General features: G+C 46.7%; 1 long non-coding RNA gene across 1 annotated transcript; it reads left to right on the forward strand.

Moving 5' to 3' along the window:
• Positions 1-2,361: 2,361 nt before the first annotated feature.
• Positions 2,362-3,752, forward strand: LOC116087723. Its single transcript, XR_004117585.1, has 2 exons — positions 2,362-2,564; positions 3,514-3,752. It is a non-coding gene; the product is annotated as an uncharacterized LOC116087723 (long non-coding RNA).
• The last annotated feature ends 6,242 nt before the right edge of the window (positions 3,753-9,994 follow it).

Below are 9,994 nucleotides of genomic sequence, written 5' to 3' on the forward strand. Positions count from 1 at the left end.
AAAAAAAAAAAAAAAAAAAAAAAAAGAGTCCAAGCTGAAGTTGTTTTTGTTTTATTTTAATTATTTTAGAATATATTTAAAAAAAAATTATGTGGAGGAACATTGATGTGCATATATGTATATAGGCCTGCAGAGTATAGAGGAAGGCATCAGATCTTCAGGACCTACAGTTACAGATGACTATGAGCCAATATGTAGGGGTTGAGAACAGAATCTGAGTCCTTTGGAAGAACAACAAGAGCCACTGAACCATCTCTCCAGTCCCCGACGGTGTTCTTGAGTGGGCTAGGTGTCAAGTAGAGATCTTATAAAGTAACCTAGAGAGAGCGTCTATCTAAAGAGCCCCATGTTAAAGACAACATGCTTCGAAGAATGTCTCTGGTGGCAGAAGGAGGTGAGATGTATCATAAGGCTGTCCACAGAATTAACAAGAGCGCAGGTACTCCCTGTAGATGGTGATTTGAGTAGGAAATGTCCCCCTGTAAGCTCATGTATTTGAACACTTGGTCCCCAGTTTTTGGTGCTGTTGGGAAAGGGTTATAAAACCTTTGAGATGCACTGGCTGGAGGAAGTCTGTCCCTAGGGATGGGCTTTGACGTTATAACTTCATCCCGTTTCCAGTGTATCCACTCTATTATTAGCATGTGGTGGAGATGTGATCTCTCACCTTCTTGCTCCAGCCAACTGTTGCCATGTCTCCCCCCACCATTATGGACCCACTCCCATGGACCTAAACTCCAAAATTTACTCTCTTCTGTGAGTTGTTTCTGGTCATAGAATTGTATTGTAGTAGCAGAAAAATATCTAATATACCGTGTTTTGAAACTTTTGCCCTCGGAATACAAGGAATTCTATAGATAACCCTGACTGAAGTGGGGGAGGGCAAGAAGGATGCAAAGCAAAATGGTGAAGGAATCAGGAACTTTTAAATTAGCCCCGAGTTCACTGGGATGCCTTCAGATGCTAATGAAAGAAACCAATGAAGTCTAGCTTTATTATATAAGGGTATGTGTTGCCTTATTAGTGAAAACCTGTATATGAGTGTTTTGAGGACATACTCGGCACTTTTGGTGATGTCATGGTTGGCTTGGGCTCTTCCCATTTCTCCTCCATCCTCTTGGTCTGTTAGTGTTTTTAACCCTTTGGGTTGTTGCCTCATGTTCTTAACAAGGCTGCCACAGTTTTCGCGTATCATATCTGTTTAAACAAGAAAAGATAAATGTACGACATTTTCTTCCGGCGAGGCCCTTTTAACTTGAGTATTGAAAAGTTTCTCTGGGAGCATCTTTTTTTATATCTTGCTAAGCTGGATCACATGCTGTGGCTTGCTCTCAGGAAAGCTGAGAAAGCCACTTTTCAGCTTCTAGGGAAGGAGAGGAGCAAGAGAGAAGGGTACCAAAACTGGCTTTTGGATAGTAAGCCACAGCGAATATCCCTAGTCCCAAGATCAAGCATTATGCTATGGACAAAAAGCACAAGGTCATGACTTAAGATCCTTCCTATAGGACCAGCTTCCTATAGGACCAGCTTCCTATAGGACCAGCTTCCTACAGAACCAGCTTCCTATGGGACCAGCTTCCTATAGGATCAGCTTCCTATGGGACCTCGCATCTGTCACTTGGTCTCTCCAAGCCTTGGGGTGGGGGTCTTTTTCACCTTCCACATCCCTGATTGTATTTAAAAGTCCTTGCAGGTGGTAGATGAGTGTACGGCGCTTCTGCTGCCTACCAGCAGCAATAACGACCGAACACCTAGACTTCTTCTCTTGACGGTTTACTCAAGAATATTTTCTTTTGCGTTACAGCTCTCCTAGGTACTCAGGTGTTACAGCTCTTTAAGGTACCTAGGTATTACAGCTCTCCTAGGTTCTTAAGTGTCACAGCTCTTCTTGATGGCACGGCTCTTGGCTCTTCTTGATGTTGCTGCTGCTGCTGCTGCTGCTGCTGCTTCTTCTTCTTTCTTCTTCTTCTTCCTAGGTGCTGCAGGTCTGCTTGCTTCTGTGGAGTGGCATGGAATGGCTAGAGAGAGCTCCTTATATACCCGAGCCTGAGCTGCCAAGTCCTCCTGGATTGGTTCCTCGGCAAACCCTCATTAGCATACACCTGCTCGGGAGAGGCGCATGCGCAGTATATACCCACTCGGGAGGGCCGCATGCACAGTGGAACCGTCTATTGCTACAGTGTATCAGGAACCTGCGCCATCTTGGATTTTATCGTCCAAACGGCTGCCTACAGATGAGCTGTGCAGTGGTGGTGGTATTGTTGTTGTTTTGATTTTGATTTTTTTTTTTTTTTGAGACAAAGTTCTCCTATGTAGCACTAGATGTTCTGGAACTCATGTAGACTAGGCTGGACTTGAACTCACAGAGACCCACCTGCCTTTTCCTCAGGAGTGCTAGGATTAAAGTCACCATGCCTGGCTCTGTGGCTGTTTTTTTAATTTAAGGAAACCTAGCCGTTAAAGGCTGCTGTGGCTCCTCTTTACTCTGACTACAGGATCCTGCTCTGTGGAGGACTGACGGGAGTTAGTGCACTTCCAAGCAACAGGGAACAGCTTTAGTCTGGGTAAATACTGCACGTGGTTAGTGTCTCTGTGGTCGATACTTGTCTTTAAGTGGGAAAGTGATGCTCAGAAACCTCATCTATTGTTATTTGGATGTTGATAGGAGAGAGAGTGTCTTTGCATGGAATTCATATTTTGATAAGTGGCTTTTAAGTGGACTTTAGGTCAAGTAGGTTACTTTCAATGGTGTGGTTGGACCCCTTATCAGTGTTTACACAGAACACAGTAATGACTTCCTCCTGCCAGCAGAGGGCCTCCCCACATAAACTTCAACAACAGTGCTTCCTGGTCTCTAGCCTGTAGCATGCTATCTCCATAATTCCTTAAATTAAATAAATGGAGACATCTCCTCGGGTAGAGACACATGTCGTGTGCAGGCAGGCCCGGTGACCTGAATTGAGTCCCCAGAGCTCGTATAACGGGAGGAGAAAACCAACTCTACAATGTTATCCTCTGACCTCCAGCCTTCTCACCCACCCAGGTCTCCCACATACGTATCATGCTTATGTGAATACACACACACACACACACACACACACACACACACACACACACACATACAAGCACACACACACACATACAAGCACACACACACATGCATGCATGTGCACTCTAATTAATTATTGACTGTGATTCTTTCTCTAAGGAATCCTGATCAATTGATACATCAGGGTAGGGTTTTACATGCTGCAAACTACTTGTCATTTCCACAACATTGTGGCCCAGATAAATTGACACATCAAACAAACTATCAAATCCTTCAGTCACAGCAGTTGGGAGCCATTGGTGAGAAGGCATACCTTTGCCTTCTAGAGTCTTGGGCTGCTGGCACTGCACATATCTCTCCTGATATCATCTGAGGGTTGGAGCTGAGATGCAGCTGTTGATGTACTTGGGATACATCATTCACAGATGAATAGCTGTTCATCTTTTACCTTGCGTTTTCTTCAGGTGGCCAACATACAACATTCTCTACATCCAGGAGTCTCTTCAAACCTTGAAACCTTCATGTTGGCTACAGAACATCTCTGGGGTAGCTGGAAGCAACTGCTTCCCAACGTACCCCATCATGACCCAGGGGTGATAACCATGGGAACAGAATGAACATCAGGGTAGCTTGTAAATTCATCAACAGGTCCAGCTTTTGTAAGCAGGGCATGAGTTAATAAGATAAAGGAATCTCACAATTGCTTTGTCTCAGCATGTGTGCTTTGTATTATTACATTTTAATAATGCAGTATGTGCTTAAAAATATGTAGGCACATGGAACCAAACAGGACCACCAATAATTTAATGATATATTGCTTCTGTTTAGCTGTATTTTCCATATAAGACAAAAACCCCCATGTAACTTTGGAACTGCAGGAGACACAATTGTATCCAATGTGGTTTTGCAGTAAGGACTAACTCAGCAGGTGTTGGTTGCTCAAAACCTGCACATTCCCAACAAAGTGTACTTCCAGGACGACTGGTTCTTGACCTGGCTCCTGAGATAACTTCTGAGCTCTTGGAATATACAGTGTCTGGGTCATTGATGGGAGTTCTGTGCTCCTTTGAGGTCTGGGCATCAGGTTTGCTCTCAGGGGAGGAGGCACCTGAAGATCCGGTAGTTAAGGTCAGTGGCACTTCAGGATCTGATTATGGACTGATTATGCCCCATATAGATCTTGGGTCCCAAGGCTCAAGTGAGATACCCTGGTAAACAGTACATCACCATGAGTCATAATATATTATTGCTGACTCTAGTAAGCTCATCCACAGGGGACTGTCCTGGGAGGTGACACCTGGAAGCTCATTGCTGATTTCTCTTTTTTGTCACTGATGTGCCTTCTCCTTTGTGAATTCAGATCTGTGTCTGCCCACTGTACCACACCATAACTATGAATGTTCCAGCTTTTCTGAGTGCCTTAAGTCATTAAAGCTAAAGGAGGTCTTGGGGGAATCCTAACATAGTCTCTCAGCTGTGGGAGAGACAGCAACAGAGGTCCTTCGCAGGAACGTCAGCAGTAAAAAACCGATAACACGGGAGCTGGAACTGGACCTCTGAGGACTCACCATGGGGGAACTTTGAAGGCCTTCCCCTTAGACCGCAGAGAGCTTATCTCCCATATTTACCTGTCCAAACTAGAATTTTTGGTGGCTGATCTTCTCCACTTCTTTTTCCCAAAAGAAGTTCCTAGGGTGGCACTCTGCAAATGAGATGGCATCAACCCCCCAGTTGTTAGGGATTTTGGCTGCTAAAGGACCTATCGCTGTCTCCAGAAGAGTCCTTGGCCAAATGAAGCTGACAGGGAGGCACAAAAGGCTGTCATCAACTTTTCCTGAAGGGAGAGCCACTACTGTGATACAGTTTATGGTCCAGAGTGCTCCACGGGGTCAGGCAGAAGTTGGTCGCTGATCCAGCCCACGTGCCTGTGCTTTCTTTCCCAGCTTCACCTGCTCTCTATATTCACTGTCTGTGTAGAGCACTCCTCTTTATAAATCACTCGTCTAGGGATCCCTATCTCCAGGAGTGTCTGGAAGAGCCAGCCTAGGTCAATGATAATCAAATTCTCATTGGACGTTGAAATCTCCACAACCAGGTCAGCGGAGCTCAAAACACAGACCGCAATATTCTCATTTCTCAGCTCTATCTCAGTCTTATGCTCATGAACTAAAGGGGAGAAGGCAAAGCAGTTACATATAGGCTTAGCAGTTCTGGGAGGCAGAAGGTGAGACAAACTCTCACCATCCCCACGATCCTCTTTCCTACAGCACTGCCTACCTGTCTCAGGGAAGCCTGAGCCAGGCTGGCTATGGAGGTATGCTGAGGGGCCAGAACAATCCCATCACAGGCACCTTGAAGCCACGTCATTTCAATATTGAGATGGCTTTTTGGTTCGGAATGGGACTAGCCTATTCCTTCCAATGAACTGGAATTCAGTCTCGAGTTTAGCTGAGCACCTTGGTTAAGCCTGGTGCCCAGGAGGCACATGGCACAGGCGTGCTCCCTTGGTGGTTGTATTTGGTTCCCTGACCTCATTCCGTACCTGGAATCCTGCCACACCCTATTGTCACTTTTCCTGTGCCACTGGATGCTAACAGGCATCAAGATGTAGGAACGTTGACACATCGGGGAGTTGAGAATGTGCGAAGACAAAGAGAAGGCTGTGCAAAGGAGCACCTTGAACTCCAAGACCTGGAAGGGATTTTAGCCATCTGTGCCATGTTCTTAATGTCACTTAGTGAGATAGGGATCATGTCTCACCAACAACGGCCCAGATGTTCAACAAGAACACACATGTGTTTCATTTAAGCTCAGACCTTCTGGCTGGCTCTGACACAAAGACCCAACACTTCCTATCAGTGGCCTGAATCGCTCGCTGGTCCCAAGAGACTACAGGCAGGATACTGATGAAAGACTTGATATGTCTAGGAGATCAGCAAAGAAAAACCAGCATGGCGTGGTGGTGCTCAACTTTAGTTCTTTAGATGTAGAGGCAGGCATATCTCTGTAAGTTCTGGGCCACCAGGACTACATAGTAAGATCTTGTTTCAACAACAACAACAACAACAATGATAAACAAAAAGAAAAAGGAAAACGGAGCATCCTGGGGTAGCTCAGAGGAACACTTTCTTCCACTCTCATCTCTACACTTCTTCATGTGTGTGTTGTATTTTATAAAAAAGAAAGAAAGAACCAGGATATGTTTGGTAGGGTGAGGTATGGTGAAGTGGTAGGGAGTGCCTCTGTGGGCCCATGCTGAGGCATCCCTTCCCCCTGAGGGACCAGCCACACAATGGGTATAGTATAGGATAGATTTTATTTATGACATGGGGAGGGGAGTTGAGGAGGAAGTAGAGACAGAGAAAGGCAGAGAGAGAGAGAGAGAGAGAGAGAGAGAGAGAGAGAGAGAGAGAGAGAGAGAGAGAAGATAGAGGCCAGCCAGAAACACAAGGTGGGAAAGTGGGGAGGTGGAATAGGGAGGGAAGGGACAGAGAGGGTAAGAGAGTGAGAAGGTAAGAGACTGAGGAGGGGGCAAACACCCCCTTTTATAGTGAGTCAGGCATACCTGGCTGTTGCCAGGTAACTGTGGGGTGGAGCCTAGAGGGAATGTTAACATGTGGTGTGCATTTGAGTCCCTTTGGGTGAGTGATTTGTGTGGAATTCTGTGCCTGTATGTGAACATGCGTATGGTAGTAGTCCAAGGTTGACGTTGCTTGTCTCCCTAGATCTCTCCCCACCTTCTTTTTTTAAAGTGAGGATCTCTCACTGACTCTGGAGTTCATCTTTTGGCTGGGTAGGCCAGCTAATGATTGCTGGGTATCTTCCTGTCTCCTCCTCCACCCTTCCCCTCCCCATTGTGTGGATTACAGACACACGTTGTCCTCCACCTTTTAGCTGGGGGCTGGGGGCTGGGGCTGGGGACGGAGCTCAGGTCCTCGTGCTAACACAGCGGCGCTGAACCATCTTCCCAGATCCTTACCTTTACTTCTGAAGTTCAGCTGCAGCTGCTTGCCCTGAGCTGAGATTATATTCTTATAGGATGGAAGAGATTTGAGAAAGCCTAGCCGGGGCAGGGAGCTCATTGCCAGCACTAGGCGTGCCCTGCCTGGGTCCTGCACATACTTCCTGGTGAATCTCACTGTTGACACTGTAGGAGTTTGGCCCTCACCTTTCTGTGCATGCTATGCCAGCTTCCACCTGCCTGTATGTGTGGCCTCTTGCTTGTGACTGTTTGACCTGTTGAGAGGCAGTAGAGGATAGAGTTACTGGAGAGGACCTCTAAGGTGAAGAGGTCCTGAAGTTATCCACTTTGTTTTTGAGCTAGGACTCTGCCTCCCAGAATTTCTCCCCACTTCTGCACGATGTGAAGGCAGATGCCCTGGGTGAGACCTGTACCCTTCATTGGCTTCTTTCTTTGTTCTCTTGCTTTCCCATCACCCTGTCAGTGTCTCCTGAGACCCTCTCCACAACCCCTAGCCTCCAGTCTTAACCGCTGTTGCTTCTGAGGGAAGCCAGCCTGTGCTAGTATCCTGGTGTCTCTTTCTCTCTTGCCCCGTTCCTTCACTTCCTCCCTCCCTTCTCTACAGACCAAGCTCAAAGCTGGAAAGAAATTATCTGTAGAAGCAGCTAACCATTCCTAAGACCAGAGGTCCTGGGGCTCTGGGGCTCTCCCTGCCCTTGTGGATCACTGGCCAATATTGGTCCAGGTTGGCAAAGGGAGCAGAGAGGACAGATGGGCTGCGGTGTGGGGGTTCGGAAGCCCTGTGAGTATGTAGGGTGAATAAGGCACACTGGGACCAGCTGCAGGGAGGTGGATCAACTTTGGATGATTCAAGGCTTATGTATATAATTTGGGGGCCTGGGGGTAGGAATGTCTAGAATGGGTAAAGGTCATTAGCTGAAGGCTTATGGTACCGAAGCGTCTCATTAGCATGGACTCTCAGGAGCTAGCTGATTGGGTTCTTATTGGGAGAAAGGAAGTTGAACCTGTAATCTAACTAAGGCTATGTGACATTCTACAGGTAGAGGTGTGTGTGTGTGTGTGTGTGTGTGTGTGTGTGTGTGTGTGTGTGTGTAGGGGGTGTGGGGCATTGAATTCCCCACACAAGGTCAGAGAAGGGGAAACCCTGTTAATGAAGGGAGTCCTCCATTATTGCACCAAGCCCCAGAAGGCTATCCTGACGATGGTAGACTCTGTCCTTATTAGCAGAGTTTTCCCTCAGGGCTTCAGACAGCTAGAGGAAAGAGAGGCCTTTGCTGACCCAGAGCCTCACCTTTGTGTCCCACCTGCTGCTCCAATGCTACGTCCACCGAGTGTACCCCAGATGGGCTGCTGCCAGGACTTTGGTCCTTAAAAGAGGATGTAGATTTATAGTTCCAGCTCTGCCACTTCCTAAGTCATGACTTCCAATGGTTACCCGGTTCTGGGTTTCAATTTACCCCTCTGCAAACTCGGGGGGGGGCCTGAGTGGATAATCTGTCCATTCCTACCTCCTGTGTACAGCTGTACTTGTTAACTAGTGAAGGGGGGCAGATAAGACTTACCTTGAGGGGAGAAAATGTTTGATGCACACAGCCACAGTTATGAGAGGCTCTGTGACCCTTCTCCCCCTCCACTGGTTTGAAAGAATCCCAGCTTTCACGTTGGCGTCACGCCTGTTCTGACCATCCCGGCTGAAGGTCTGGTTTTGATGCAGGAGAAACTTGGAGGTAATAAGACTGATGCTCTACAGAGATTTGCTAACAAGCTAGCTTAGGAAATACTAAGTCATACGAAGTAGAATTTAGCTAAAGGAGTGTGGCAAGACACATAGTGTACTGACCCGGGCGGGGGGTGGGGATGTCTGTGACTGGTAAATCGGACACTTAGAATGGTGACTAGGTGTAATCGTGATATATCCTTTTGGGGGGGCCTTTTCTCCTTCTCTTAGTTCCTTGGTGCTATTTAGGACACTCAGCCTCCCTCCCCATCTTAAACCCCTAATTTATTCTAAAACATTTTTTAACACACCAGGCTTCACATTGGACATATTAGTTTTTCTAATAAGAAAACTTGAACAAGTTTTCTGTCCTGACCGTGGGCTCTGTCTTCACTAACATCACCTAGATACGGAGACACTCCTTGCCGTTGCCTGGAACTATGCATAATATCCAGTCCCATATAAAAACCCCAAGGTGACCCAGAGCATCGGTGAAGTGGATCCACTTGACCAGGATGGTTTGGGTTCCAGGAGGGGCACAGTGGGACTGTGTGAACCTTCATTGTGCTTCAGAATTCTGGGAAAGGTAAAACCAAGGCATTTGTTTATTTCTGGTTTCTTCCAGTTTCTATCTTCAGACTGCAGTTGACTGTGAGTATTAAGTGGATAAAAGGGGCACTGCTGTACACTTGGCAGATGGTTTGGAGAGAATCTGGTGAAGGACTCATAAGCCTTGCACCTTGGCGTGGGCGCATTTTAACAGTCGTGTGTTCTAACCAAAAGGCCTTCCTAAGGCGTCAAACAGAAACAAAAATGTAAAACCCCTAGGTCTATATTTGCTGAATAATGGAGCTGGGGCTTCCTAATTCTTATTGCAGGAATGACAGAGCAGTCAGCCTCAGATGGTACCTGGGATGGGTGTGGTCCAGGTGGCTATTTGGGACAGGTTTGTTCTCTGCAATTTCATGATATTAAGACCTTCTATGATAGTAAGGACCGGTCTTGATCAAAGGTGTGGTATTGACACCAACATTGTAGAAATCTACAAGACAGGACACCAGGCCTCAGCAGCTTAATTCTGATCCCACACGTGTAGATTCTTTCCTTTCAGAACCCCTCTCCCGACCCCACAACCTCATATTCACTCCTCCAAACACTGGTCTTCATGATGCAGAGAGAAGCCAGCAAGGCTCTTGTGACTCAACCATGGTAAAAGACGCCAATTAATGTGACAATTCCTGAAGGA

Source organism: Mastomys coucha, unplaced genomic scaffold (genome assembly GCF_008632895.1).
Source record: "Mastomys coucha isolate ucsf_1 unplaced genomic scaffold, UCSF_Mcou_1 pScaffold13, whole genome shotgun sequence".
Lineage (NCBI taxonomy): Eukaryota > Metazoa > Chordata > Mammalia > Rodentia > Muridae > Mastomys > Mastomys coucha.